Source organism: Myotis brandtii, unplaced genomic scaffold, assembly GCF_000412655.1.
Source record: "Myotis brandtii unplaced genomic scaffold, ASM41265v1 scaffold26, whole genome shotgun sequence".
Classification (NCBI taxonomy): Eukaryota; Metazoa; Chordata; class Mammalia; order Chiroptera; family Vespertilionidae; genus Myotis; species Myotis brandtii.
Genome location: NW_005359880.1, coordinates 2,638,918 through 2,653,531, shown reverse-complemented (window position 1 = coordinate 2,653,531; position 14,614 = coordinate 2,638,918).

The window sequence follows — 14,614 nt, the reverse complement described above, 5'->3', positions numbered from 1 at the left end:
AAATTTGTGCACTCGGGTGGGTCCCTCAGCCTGGCCTGTGCCCTCTCGCAGTCTGGGGCCCCTTGGGGGCCCCTTCCCCTGGCTGCTGGCACCAGTTTTCCTCCGGCGCCCGGAACCCAGGCCTTCTCTCTTCGCTGGGAGGGGCCGGTGAGGCAGGTGAGGGGCTTAGCTCCTCACTGCTCGCCATGCGCAGGCCCCGGGGGCGTGGCGGAGGCCGGCGCGGTGGGCTTCCCTCTTTGCTCTTCGCTCGCCATGCCGGCCTTCGCTCGCTGCTCCTGCCCGGGGCCAGCCGGCTTCACTCCGTTGCTTGGCACTTATGTATGCAAATTAACCGCCATCTTTCTTGGCACTTAATTTGCATATCGCCCTGATTAGCCAATGGGAAGCGTAGCGAAGGTACGGTCAATTACCCTTTTGTCTTTTATTATATAGGATTGCTTAAATAAACACATATTATTTTGCTTAAATCTAACAAGTTCTGAATTCTGAAAACCTGTGGTTCCAAAGGTTTGGGATAAAGAATTGAGGATCACCTTTCTCAAATCGGGTATTAATAGCTGCATAAAAAATGTTAAAGAAAAAAATATCTTAGAGATCTTTCAGTCCAACATCTTCCCCTTTTATAAAAGGTGAAAACTAGTGTACAGTGGGGCCTTGACTTACGAGTTTAATTCGTTCCGTGATGGAGCTCATAACTCAAATTACTCGTATGTCAAATCAAAAAGTGAATGAGTGAGACACGTGATGCTGGGCTGATGTTGTGGCGTTCACTGTGATGTTCGCTGCGCCAACTAGCGGTGGGATATCTGAAGCTGGCTCATAACCCGAATTTTAGCTCGCAACTCAAAGCAAAAAATCGGCCGAGAGATGGCTCGTATCTCGAAAAACTCGTTAGTCGGGACACTCGTAAGTCAAGGCCCCACTGTATATAGAGGAAGTACTTTCAAACACACAAATGGTAACTCATAAAGCTGGAACAGCATTGCCAAATCCTGTCTCTGATTCTGGAGAAATTCAGCCAGGGGGCTCCTGTGCTGTCGGGCCTGAATCATCTACTTTCACTCTCATGATTCTGCATCTGGCTTTCATCTGCCTCTCTCAGAGGCTGAGAGAAGCACAGGCCACGCATGGTTTTTGAGAATCTTGGTATGTTTTTTTAAAATGCTAAAACAGGATTACAAAAATTGTCATGCTTATGTTAAGAGGTTTTTAGTAACATATGATAAAAGCAATATACAGTATTTTTGCTATGCACAAAATAATTACAGGATTATCTTACTAAACTTATTAATATTATTACAAATATCAATTGATAAAACATTATAGGTATTATCATCCAGCCCTGAAAAGCATGTTTAAAATTGTATAATGGCCCGGCCAGCATGGTTCAGTGGTTGAGCGTTGACCTATGAACCAGGAGGTCATGGTTCGATTCCCGGTTGGGGACATGCCCGGGTTGCGGACTTGACCCCCAGTGTGAAGTGCAGGAGGCAGTCGGTCAATGACTCTCTCTCATCATTGATGTTTGTCTCTTCCTCTCCCTTCCCCTCTGAAATCAATAAATATATATATTTTTAAAAATTGTATAATGAGGTGGAGACCAAGATGGCAGCATAGGTAAACACCGCAGACTGCTGCCGCAAACAACCACTTCAAAAATACAACTAAAAGACGGAACGGACATCACCCAGAACCACAGGAAGGCTGGCTGAGGAGAGACTCTTCAACTAGAAGGAAAAATAACAGCACACCGAGGCTCAGAGGAGGCGCAGTGTGGAAAATACTCAGGTGCGGAGGTGCGCGCGCAAAGCGGGCTGGTGGCTGAGAGCGCGGTTGTCGTTTTCGGTCAGGGGGGAGTCTCAGACTCTGAGCTCCAGATACGGGCGAATCGCTGGGGACTCGGACTCAAACGGGAGAAGCGGGAGTGTCTGGCATCAGTTGGAAGGCAGCTTTCTCTCCGAGGTTTGCAGCGGTTCCTGGGGTTCTGAGAAGCAGAGCCTCTGGGAACGGGACTGAGGGCAGCCATAACCGCTCCCTCCGCCCGCCCTGTTGAGCCCGCCCCGCCCAAGCCCTGCGCAGAGCCATTTGCCGGATCGCCTCAGGCAAAGGCTAGATTAGCACCTCCCCAGAGGACAGAAGTTTTCCGCGGCAGACACAGCTGATTCACACAGCCAGTCGGCCTGGTGGTCAAATCCCTCTAGTATTAACTACAACAATCAAGGCTCAACTAGAACAAGACTGCGCACAAAGACCACTAGGGGGTGCACCAAGAAAGCATAAAAAATGCGGAGACAAAAAAACATGACAGAAATGGAGGATATAGAGCTAAAAATCGCAATTTTGAGGGCTTGCAAAAATGTGCTAGAAGCTGTCAATAAACTTGAGGAGAGAGTCACGAAAACTAATGAGACCCTCGATGCTATGATAAAGAACCAACTAGAAATTAAGCATACACGGACTGAAATAAAGAATATTATACAGACACCCAATAGCAGACCAGAGGAGCGCAAGAATCAAGTCAAAGATTTGAAATGCGAAGAAGCAAAAAACACCCAACCGGAAAAGCAAAATGAAAAAAGAATCCGAAAATATGAAGATAGTGTAAGGAGCCTCTGGGACAGCTTCAAGCGTACAAACATCAGAATAATTGGGGTGCCAGAAGATGAGAGACAGCAAGATATTGAAAACCTATTTGAAGAAATAATGGCAGAAAACTTCCCCCACCTGGTGAAAGAAATGGATTTACAGGTCCAAGAAGCGCAGAGAACCCCAAACAAAAGGAATCCAAAGAGGACCACACCAAGACACATCATAATTAAAATGCCAAGAGCAAAAGACAAAGAGAGAATCTTAAAAGCAGCAAGAGAAAGAAACTCAGTTACCTACAAGGGAATACCCATACGACTGTCAGCTGATTTCTCAACAGAAACTTTGCAGGCCAGAAGGGAGTGGCAAGAAATATTCAAAGTGCTGAATACCAAGAACCTACAACCAAGAATACTTTATCCAGCAAAGCTATCATTCAGAATTGAAGGTCAGATAAAGAGCTTCACAGATAAGGAAAAGCTAAAGGAGTTCATCACCACTAAACCAGTATTATATGAAATGCTGAAAGGTATCCTTTAAGAGGAGGAAGAAGAAAAAGGTAAAGATACAAATTGTGAACAACAAACATGCATCTATCAACAAGTGAATCTAAGAATCAAGTGAATAAATAATCTGATTTACAGAATGAACTGGTGATTATAATGAATCAGGGACATAGAAAGGGAATGGACTGACTATTCTTGGGGGGGAAAGGGGAATGGGAGATGCGGGAAGAGACTGGACAAAAATCGTGCACCTATGGATGAGGACAGTGGGTGGGGAGTGAGGGCGGAGGGTGGGGCGGGAACTGGGAGGAGGGGAGTTATGGGGGGGAAAAAAAGAGGAACAAATGTAACCTGAACAATAAAGATTTAATTTAAAAAAAAAATTGTATAATGAGCATGACCTTCTTTCAAGTCTGTAAGTGTATTTCTAAGACAGCCAACTATATAACTATATAACCTTATTTGGAGATAACAACAAAAGTCTGGAGGGCTTTGAATGCGAGGTCCAGGCCTTGTGTCCAGCCCCCTGGACTGTCCCTGAATTGTTGACTTTTATGTTTTAAGGCTTATCTGCCAACTGCACAAAACTCTCAGTGTCTGAAGCTGCCCAAAGTTGGGTCTTTCAAGCATGGGTTTCCCTGCACTATATATTTCTTTTGCTGGATTTATATTATTCTTATGTTTTGCTTCTGTACTTAATGGTTATAGAAAAGACCCTCATATATCAGGAGCCATGATTCTCCCTCCAGTTAAAATCCCTCTGAAGGCTCTAGAACAGTGGTTCTCAACCTTGGCTGCACATTAGAATCACCTGGGAATCTTTTTAAAATCCTGATTTCTGGGCCTCATCCTCCGGAAATTCTGTTTCTTTGTTATGGGGTGGGGCCACAACATTAGTAACAAAGAAACAGAATTTCCGGAGGATGCGGCCCAGAAATCAGGATTTTAAAAAGATTCCCAGGTGATTCTAATGTGCAGCCAAGGTTGCGAACCACTGCCCTAGAATGTCAGCCACCCTTCTCAGTCCTATAGTGAAAGGACAGGCTGTTAGAAACCTAAGTCTCTAAAAAAAAGTCTATTGAAAAAAAGGCTGACTTCTGAGCCAAGTATTGCCTGGAAGACTCTCCTCTCACTCAAAAACCTTTTCCTCTTTGGTTGTTTCCTGCCTCTCACTGTAATTGTCTCCCTGGCAGAGGAACCACCTGCTCTGGTCCTCTGGGAGCTGAATGTAGCCAACTGACCTGAGTTTTTCTCATTAACCACTTCAAGCCTATCGCATATGTGTTATTATTTACTCTCTGCAGGCAAGGAGGCAGAGGCTGAGAGAAGTTATGTAATTTGCCCGAGGTCTCATTGCTAGCAAATGGCGCAGCAATGGCATCAAAACCCATGCCTTATTCCACTATCCTAGATAGGCCAGGTGGTCTATTCCTTCTGACTTCTATAAAGTTAATGACTTAACTCCACTATTCTGTGGCCCACATTTCTCTCTCTTTTCTTCAGGGAATTCATGAAATGCTTTTCTAAATGCCTTGAATTCTTTATAAAATGTCTGGTAATTCCTTTAAAAAATAAGATTAATTCTTGATTACCTACTGTGTACCAAGCCCTCTGTCTACCATGACTTATTCCAAGTGAATCGATGTGGGATCGTAGTAATTCATCAACGATTCCTTTAACCTGCTATTCCAAGAATCTAGCCCAGGATGCACATTAAAGTAACTAAGTTTGCAGAATTCAACTTTTTCACCTTTTTAGAAAATCAAACTATTTATACATCTACAGAAAACTTTCTCATCCTCCCTGATACCTCAGAAAGATAACCAAAGTGGGCTGGCTTTCTAATTTTTAACTTCTTCTAATCACTCCAACAAATCTAATAGCAGAATACGACTTCATGCATATTTTGTTTGACTTGTTTTGTGTTTTTTAAACGGGGCTACCTCTTCTCTTAGTTATTACTGAAGCAGCTGTATTGACTGCCTTTTTCTCCCAGGGTCTGCCCAGATGAGAAAAAGCTCTCTGACCCCAAGGAAGCCTTACTCCTAGATCTGGGATTTATGTGTTTAATTGTATAAAATCAAGCAGTAGGTCCTTTTATAGACTTGCTGCCTTTAACACTTTTCTGGTTAGGGTTACCTGCAGCTGTTTTGTGGAATTGTTCTTTCTATTGCTGCATAACCACCCCAAGGCTTTGTGAATTAAAATAACAATTTATCACCCTAACTGGTTTGGCTCAGTGGATAGAGCGTCAGCCTGCAGACTGAAAGGTCCCAGGTTCGATTCCAGTCAAGGGCATGTACCTTGGTTGCAGGCACATCCCCAGTAGGAGGTGTGCAGGAGGCAGCTGATCGATGTTTCTCTCCCATCGATGTTTCTAACTCTCTACCCTCTCCCTTCCTCTCTGTAAAAATATCAATAAAATATATTTAAAATATATATATATATATAACAATTTATCATTGGGTCTCATAGTGCTGTGGGTTGACGACTCAGCTGGGAAGTTCTCACTTGGGGGGTCTCTCAACTGGTTGCACTGAGTCTACCATGGTCAGGGCAGGCTTCCTGGCATGTGACCTGTGTGGTCACGCAGGGCCCGCTGTTTAGAAGAACCTCACACTTGATTCAATACCTGCTGTTGCTGTCTTTAATTTCTTAATACTTTTTGAACAGGGAACCCAAAATATTCATTTTATACTAGGTCAGTGATGGCGAACCTTTTGAGCTCGGCGTGTCAGCATTTTGAAAAACCCTAACTTAACTCTGGTGCCGTGTCACATATAGAAATTTTTTGATATTTGCAACCATCGTAAAACAAAGATGTATATTTTTGATATTTATTTTATATATTTAAATGCCATTTAACAAAGAAAAATCAACCAAAAAAATGAGTTCGCGTGTCACCTCTGACACGGGTGTCATAGGTTCGCCATCACTGTACTAGGTCCCATAAATGATGAAACTAGTCTTGGCTGAGATTGCAGTCAACTGAAGACTTTGACTAAGCTGGATGTCCAACATGCCTCATCACAAAGCTGGCAGCTCCACTGAGATGTCACCTGCAGTCCCCACATATGACTTCTCTGTGTGGTCTGGGCTTCTCAGAGAATTTCAAGAGCGAGTGCTCCAACAGTCACAAGCAGAAGCTGAAATGCCTCTTATGACCCCGCCTCAGAACACACAGAATACCTTGTCACTTGCGACATGCAATTGGTCAAGCGAGTCATTAAGACCAGCCCAGACTGAAGGGTAAGTGCAACGGACTCCACCTCTTGATGGGGAGTTGCAAGATCACATTGCAGAAGCGTCTGTGGGATGAGATATTGTTGTGTTCATCTTTGGAAAAATACACTCTACCACAGAGCTATTTGGGGCACGGCATTGTTTTGTTTGGATGCTCTGCTTTACTCAGGCTTCCCTGCAAGCTCTGCCCTGTTGGTAGGCATTCATTACCGAGTGTGGATAGAAAAGACAGCTTCTGGGTATTAGCCCTGTCTTTTGGTGTCTTTCTAATATGATTAAAATGGGTCTTGCTCCAAATCTCTTCAAACCAATCATGTGTTTATGAGAAGTGTGCTTATGAGGGATTCTGATCTTAAGGTGGAGTAAGGACTGCTGGGAGGAACTACCTTTTGCCACAATTCATGTTGAATAAAAATACTAAGCTTTTCTAGATTACATTGCTAAATCTTGAAGCCTTCAGCTCTAAGACCTTAGAGATGAAAGAGAAGAAGGTTTGGTGTTTGATAATCCTGTAATAAATACCAATTCCACCACTTATTAGATAGGTAAACCTCTGAGTACTTTAGTTTCTTTACTTACAAAGTAGGACTAATGATACTCCCATAGGGACTATTGTGATGATTAAGTAGGATAATGTATTAAGTGTTCAAATAGGTACTGTTATTAATAAGTATATCACTTGTCTTTGATTCAAGTCACTACCTTTTAAATTTCCTTTGCCCTGAACACTCATAGTTGAGTTCTTAGACCCACCCAGATCCTCTGAGGTGATTTACTGGTATAGACATAATGAAAGCAAACAAAGAATGGCATGGTCCTGAAGCCTCTGTACTAGAAGGTGTAGTATAAGGTGTTGGTTCTCACTTGTCGATGTTGAGGACTGGCAAAATTAGTAGTGGCGGTAATTAACATTTACTGAGCAGGTTAAATGTGTTAGAAACTTTTGATTTAATCCTCACTATAACCCTGTGAGGTGAGTATTTGGCAAGAAGAAGCAATTTGTGCAAATTCACCAGGGTGGTAAACAGTGAGCTGGGATCCAAACTGAGGTTTCTCTGGCCCCAATGTGCTTTACCAACTGGCTATATAGCCTCCCAGATAGATTAAAGCATTAACATATCTGAATCCTTTACATGTGACCTGAGGCTTTATTTAGTGACTGATTTGGGAGCTTAAGAACTTAATATTTTACTAAGTCTGGTTGTTAGACCTTGTTGAGGAAAGTTTCTAAAGTCATCCAATTTTTAGGCTGCTGGTATAAATTCCCTGGGAGGATTGTTATCTTGTGGTGGGTCAATCCCTCATGTTTGTGGCTGGGTAGCTTTCAGCGAGGCCTCTGCCTTTGGCATTTTTTTCCTGGCAGGCAGCCAAAGGAACTGAGTATTTCTCTGTTTTTCTTTTACTTTAATTCTTAACCATTTCCTCTCAACATAAACAAAAGGGAACTCAGAGATTTTACTAGTGGAAATGCATTTCAAAAAGCTGTTGTGGGGGAAATGTGTAGCTAGAGGGGAAAGGGAAAAAAATGATTGAGGGAAAGAAGGAAACAGGGCCCTTAAAATTATTAACAGAATTCAAAATCTACTTGAGCTATAAAGGTTCTAATTTTAAAAGCTACTTAAATTCCTCAAAAGAGAGGTTCTCTAAGTATAAATATGTGGTTAGGAACCTCTTAATGAGCCATGGAGAATCACTAAGGTGATTATTTATTTGTATTGTGTCCTCAGTATTTCCCTTTAACAAACATTTACAATGGCCTCTTTCCAAACATTTAATTTCTAAACTTGATGTAAAGTAGCAGAATTGGCTTAAGTTTGGATCCGTTTTCTTTCCTCTTCTACTGACTTAGAAAAGGTGCTGGTGGCTCTTTACAAACCACTGAAATGATTACTCGGCTTTAGTGATCCTCCCCAAGAGGAAACCACTTTTCCCTCATTTTTCTTTACTTTTCTTTCTTTTTCTTTCTCCTTCCTTTCTTTCTCCTTCCTTTCTTTCTTCTTTCTTTCTTTCTTTCTTTCTTTCTTTCTTTCTTTCTTTTTCTTTCTTTCTTTATCTTTCTCTCTCTCCCTCTTTCTTTCTTTCTTTCTTTCTTTATCTTTCTCCCTCTCTCCCTCCCTCCCTCTTTCTTTCTTTCTTTCTTTCTTTATCTTTCTCCCTCTCTCCCTCCCTCCCTCTTTCTTTCTTTCTTTCTTTCTTTATCTTTCTCCCTCTCTCCCTCCCTCCCTCTTTCTTTCTTTCTTTCTTTCTTTATCTTTCTCCCTCTCTCCCTCCCTCCCTCTTTCTTTCTTTCTTTCTTTCTTTCTTTCTTTCTTTCTTTCTTTCTTTCAGCACTCTCTGCTCTGCTTTAAGTATTTTACATGTATGAACTCATTGAATCTTCAAAATCCTAAAAGATCTCTAAAAATTACAACCCATTTAACAGATAAGGAAACAACAGGCTTAGAAAGGTGAAGAAATGAGCCCAGGTCACATGGCCATTAAATGGGGTGATGGTTAGATTTTGATTTTTGTTAATCCTCACCCGAGGATATTTGTCCCATCAATTTTTTAGAGAGAATGGAAAGGAAGGAGGGAGGGGAGAAGAGAGACACAGAGTGAGAGTGAGGGAGAGAGATAAACATTGATGTGAGAGAGACACATCAATTGGTTGTCTCCCGCACACACCCCAACCAGGGCCAGGGATCAAACCTGCAATCCAGGTATGTGTCCTTGACTAGGAATTGAATTCGCAACCCTTCGGTGCATGGGCCGATGCCCTAACCACTGAGAAACACTGACCAAGGCATGGGGTAATTGATGGGAGACGGGGAGCAGGCTTTATTCCATATCATCCCAATGGAATCAGTTTCACACAGCTGGAGATGAAGCCCAGGCGCTGCTACCCCTCAACTCACAATTGCTTATGCTGCTTGTAATGTTCCTGAAATTCTCACAGTATGTATTTCAACTGATCCCAATGAAATCTATAACCTGAGCCCATGAGAAATTAAGTCTGTTCCAGTCCCTAATGCATTTTCTATCTTCCCTCCTTCAATAGGTTCAGAGCTCCTGGGCTGTATTCCTAGAGGTTGGAAGGAATTCTATTTCTTTATTCCCTCACTTGACAGACACTCACACACACACATGCAAAAAGGCATAGTGTCAGAGTGCAGACACTGGAACCAGACTTTGAATTGTAACTTTGCCATTTACGTGCTCAAGGTCACACAGCTTGTTATTGAAATTTTTGGTGCCTCAATTCCCTTATGTAAAATGGGTTAATGATAACATTGATCTCACGCAGTTATTATGAGCTTTAAATGAGTATTAAAAGCTTAGATCTGTGCCTGGTACACAGTATATGCTCAATAAGTATAAAGTATCGTTAAACAGATATTTAGAAAATAGAAGTATGCTAAGCACTGGAAATAAAAGGACTTGTAATCTACTGGGAAATAGAGGCACAGTCCTCCAATAGATCCATTTACATGCTAAGCACCAGGGTGAGGGAGGTGCGAAGGTGCTAAACAAAACACCCTCATTGCAAATATTTACAAACTACTAGAAGAGGTAAATAAACAAACAAGGACATTTCAGTGTGGTAAGTATTGCAAATGGGGTAGAAATGAGTAATATTAGACACATGGGGGGAATGAGGTCATGGTGTTTGAGGGTCAGAGAGGGCTCCTTACAGGAAGTGAACTCAAAGTAAGACCTGGTAGACAAGAAGGAATTATTAGGACGATATGTGAATTGTAAGGTGTATGAAGGACATGGAGCATGTGCATGTGCATGGTGTAGAATGAGTAGTCCTACATGGCTTGAGGGTTAGGGTGCATAGGGTGGAAGACTGGAAGAAGGAGGCTGGAAAGATGGCACCAGATTACATAATGGGGAGCCATGAAAAGCTGTCAAGTCTAGGAGTGATATAATCACATGATCCAGACCAGATTTTATGTCAGGGCCAACAGTTACAGTGATACTCCTAGAGAGAAATGAAGGCCTGCATTGGAGTGCTAGCCCTGGGGATACAGAGAGAAGATGTTTGGGAGATAATAGGAAGAATTGTTAGAACGTAATGACTGAATAGAGCAGAATGGAAAAGCAGTACATTGCCACTGAAAAGAGGTATCTTTAAAGCTATTATGGGCCCTAACCAGTTTGGCTCAGTGGATAGAGCGTTGGCCTGCAGACTCAAGGGTCCCAGGTTCGATTCCGGTCAAGGGCATGTACCTTGGTTGCGGGCACATCCCCAGTAGGGGGTGTGCAGGAGGCAGCTGATCAATGTTTCTCTCTCATTGATGTTTCTAACTCTCTACCCGTCTCCCTTCCTCTCTGTAAAAAATCAATAAAATATATTTAAAAAAATAAAAAAGCTATTCTGGGTACTTCGCTGGTGGCATATGGGAAGAACATGAGTTTTTGGAGCTGAGTGAAACTGAATTCAAATCCAGTCTCCACCATTTACTGGTTTCATGTTTAGTGTGGATAATAATCCTACCTCACAGTTTGTTATATAATAATATACGAATACATGTAGAGCACCTAGTACAGTGGCTGAAACATAGTAAGCACTCAGTACATGATAGCTGTGAGTATCCTGGGATTGGAAAATAGAACATGATCAAAGGTTCATGCCAGACAGCAATGGTTCTTAGTCCTTTGATTGTCATAGATGCTTTTTATTTATTGAGATACTAGAGGCCTGTTGCACAAAAAGATTCGTGCAGTAGGCCTTCCCTTCCCCTGGCTGCCGGCACCAGTTTTCCTCCGGCACCCGGAACCCAGGCCTTCGCTCGGGCCAGAGCCGCCTTCAAGCCTTCACTGCTCCGGCTGGAGCCACCTTCAGTCTTCGCTCCGCCGCTTCGCACCTACGTATGCAAATTAACCGCCATCTTTGTTGGCGGTTAATTTGTATATCTTGCTGATGAGCCAATGGGGGGCGTAGCGAAGGTACGGTCAATTACCATGTTTGTCTATTATTAGATAGGAGGATAATTCATATACCATCAATTCACCCATTTAAAGTTTATAATCCAATGTATTTTTTAGTATATTCACAGAGTTGTACAACCACCACCACAACTACAATCTAATTTTAGAACAATTTATTGGCCCCTAAAAGAAACTCCATACCCATTAGCAGTCACTGCTCATTCTTCTCAACTGCCCCTCCACAGCCCTAGGCAGCCAGTAATCTACCTTCTGTTTTTGTAGATTTGCTCTGAAATATTTCAGGAGTCTGATGAAAGTAGCTTCTACCCTGGTAATATGCAAAATTTTGTGTACAATGTCAAGGAAATCAGACCCAGGTTAAAATTTAAAAGGAATACCCAATCTCCACAATCTCTACTAGAGGAAGAAACTCCCAGTGGGGGTGGTGGGCAGCTAGCCTTTTTAGCCCTCACTCCGGTATCTCTCCCTGACCTGAGATCTCTGCGCGTGCATACACATACACACAGTGCTCCAAAGTTTCTACACGTGACCTCTAGCCATGGAGGCTCCATTTCCTTCACTCTTACAATCCGTTTTCTTTGGGAGCAGCAGAAACCTAAGACATTCCAGCCAGCAATCAAAAGTAGCACCTCTGATCGGTTCAAGCTATTGAGATAATGGTTACCATTCATTCTGTGCTATTATGTCTGAGCATTGTGCTTATAATGGTCTCTTCTAATTTTTCAGTTTTAGGAATACTACCTGGACATGTTCTGTCTCAGCTCTCTGGTAGCTCCTGGTAAATAATATGATGCCACCATGAAGAAAGCTTCTGCCAACATCTTTGTTGGGTATTGTTGCCTTTAATCCACTTCACAGAAGCCAAAAACAGTTGCAGTATACAGGGAATGTTTCTCTTAGTAAAAAATAGCAATAGAGTGATGTTTAAGTTCCCATTGGATCAGGAAGAAATGTCTTTGCCCTCTCAATGTATAAACTATCAGGTTAAAACTTCAAGAATGTGCTGAGCTGGCCTCTTTTAGAATAACAAATGAGAATTTTGATTACAGAATATTTTCCTGGTTTAAGTTTAAACTTATTACCATGTTAGTTGAGGAATTCTTCTTGAAAACAAAACAAAACTGGAAGCAACTTAAAAACACACACAGATGGAATTACCTGGTATTCACTACAGGATCTGTCCTTCAATTTGCCACCCCAAACTCAGCTCATTTGCTACAGGCACTTGTATGTCTACACAATCCCTGCAAACAAATATCATAACAGCCAAAAAAGCAGAACTAACCCAAATATCCACTAACTGGTGAATGAATAAAGTATAGTCTCTTCATACAATGGAAAATTATTCAGTCATTAAAAGGAAGTACTGTTACATGCTACAACATGGATGAACCTAGACAATATGCTGAGTAAAAGAAGCTAGTCACAAAAGACCACGTACTACTAGATTCCATTTATATAAAATGCCCAAATAGGCAAATCTATGAGACAGAAAGTAGATTATTGCATGCCTAGGACTGGTGTGGGAGAGAATGAGGAATGACTGTTAATCAGTATGGATTACCTTGGGGTGTGTGGTAAAAATGTTTTAAAATTAGATAGTAGTGATAATTGTACAACTTTGTGAATAGACTAAAAACCTTTGTATAGTACTCTTTTTAAAAAAATATATATTTTATTGATTTTTTACAGAGAGGAAGGGAGAGGGAGAGTTAGAAACATCGATGAGAGAGAAACATCGATCAGCTGCCTCCTGCACACTCCCTACTGGGGATATGCCCGCAACCAAGGTACATGCCCTTGACCGGAATCGAACCTGGGACCCTTGAGTCTGCAGGCCGACGCTCTATCCACTGAGCCAAACCGGTTAGGGCTGTATAGTATTCTTTAGACGGGTAAATTATGTGGCATGTGAATTATATCTCAATAAAGCTGTTTTTATTTTTAAGAGTACAATGTAGGAAAAAAAGGGAAGTTTAAAATCAAGAGGATCAACCTTCAAAGTAAGTTTGAGGTGACAAAATAGAAAGTGTAATATTTCTATATTTAGCTTTGATATTCTAACTTTAGCAAGAGCCTCAACTTGCAAGATTATACTTAGCATTCCATCCTGAGACATAGATGTTATGCCCTTTCTTCACAAGAACCACCTTTAGCCTGGCCCGTGTGTCTCAAAGGTTGAGTATCAACCTATGAACCAGGAGGTCACAGGTTCGATTCCTGGTCAGGGCACATGCCTTGATTGCAGGCTGTCCAAAGTGGGGGGCGTTCAGGAGGCAGCCAATCAATGAGTCTCTATCATCATTGATGTTTCTTTTTTTTTTAAAATATATTTTATTGATTTTTTACAGAGAGGAAGGGAGAGAGATAGAGAGTTAGAAACATCGATGAGAGAGAAACATCGATCAGCTGCCTCCTGCACATCTCCCACTGGGGATGTGCCCGCAACCCAGGTACATGCCCTTGACCGGAATCGAACCTGGGACCTTTCAGTCCGCAGGCCGACGCTCTATGCACTGAGCCAAACCGGTTTCGGCATCATTGATGTTTCTATCTCTCTCTCCCTTCCTCTCTGAAATCAGTAAAATATACCTTAAAAAAAGAACCACCTTTATTGCTTTTATTTTAAAAATGCATAATGTATTTAAAGTACATTAAAAATTAGAGTCTCTTATTTACATTTTATGTGATGCCTCTATCTAGTGTCCCAAAAGTCTTTTAACAGAATAATAGTTTTCTATTGCTACAGGTGGCAGCAATAGAATGTTCCTCACAAGTATAATAGTTGGGTGTCCAGGCTGTGAGATCAGACTGCCTGAACTCTTTTGGGCAATGTGAATTTGGGAGATGGAGGAAGGGAGAGGGAGAGAGAGATAGAAACATCAATGATGAAAGAGAATCATTGATTGGCTGCCTCCTGCACACCTCCCACTGGGGATCGAGCCCACAACCCGGGCATGTGACCTTGGCCGGAATCGAACCCGGGAACCTTCAGTCCACAGGCCGACACTCTATCCACTGAGCCAAACTGGCTAGGGCTTGGGAGATGTTCTTAATCTCAGTCTTCCTATCTGTAAAAGGGAAGTAGAGATACTAATACTACTTACTTCACAATGTTGTTCTGAGAATTAAAGAAAAAAATGCATGTAAGGTACTTAGCACAGTGTTAAGAGTATACTAAAGGCTCAAATTATACTTGTTAGTAATTATGATTATAACTAGAGGCCCGGTGCACAAAAATTTGTGCACTTGGGGGGGGGGGGAATCCCTCAGCCCGGCCTGCACCCATTTGCAGTCCAGGACCCCTTGGGGGATGTCCACCTGTCGACTTAGGCCCACTCCCC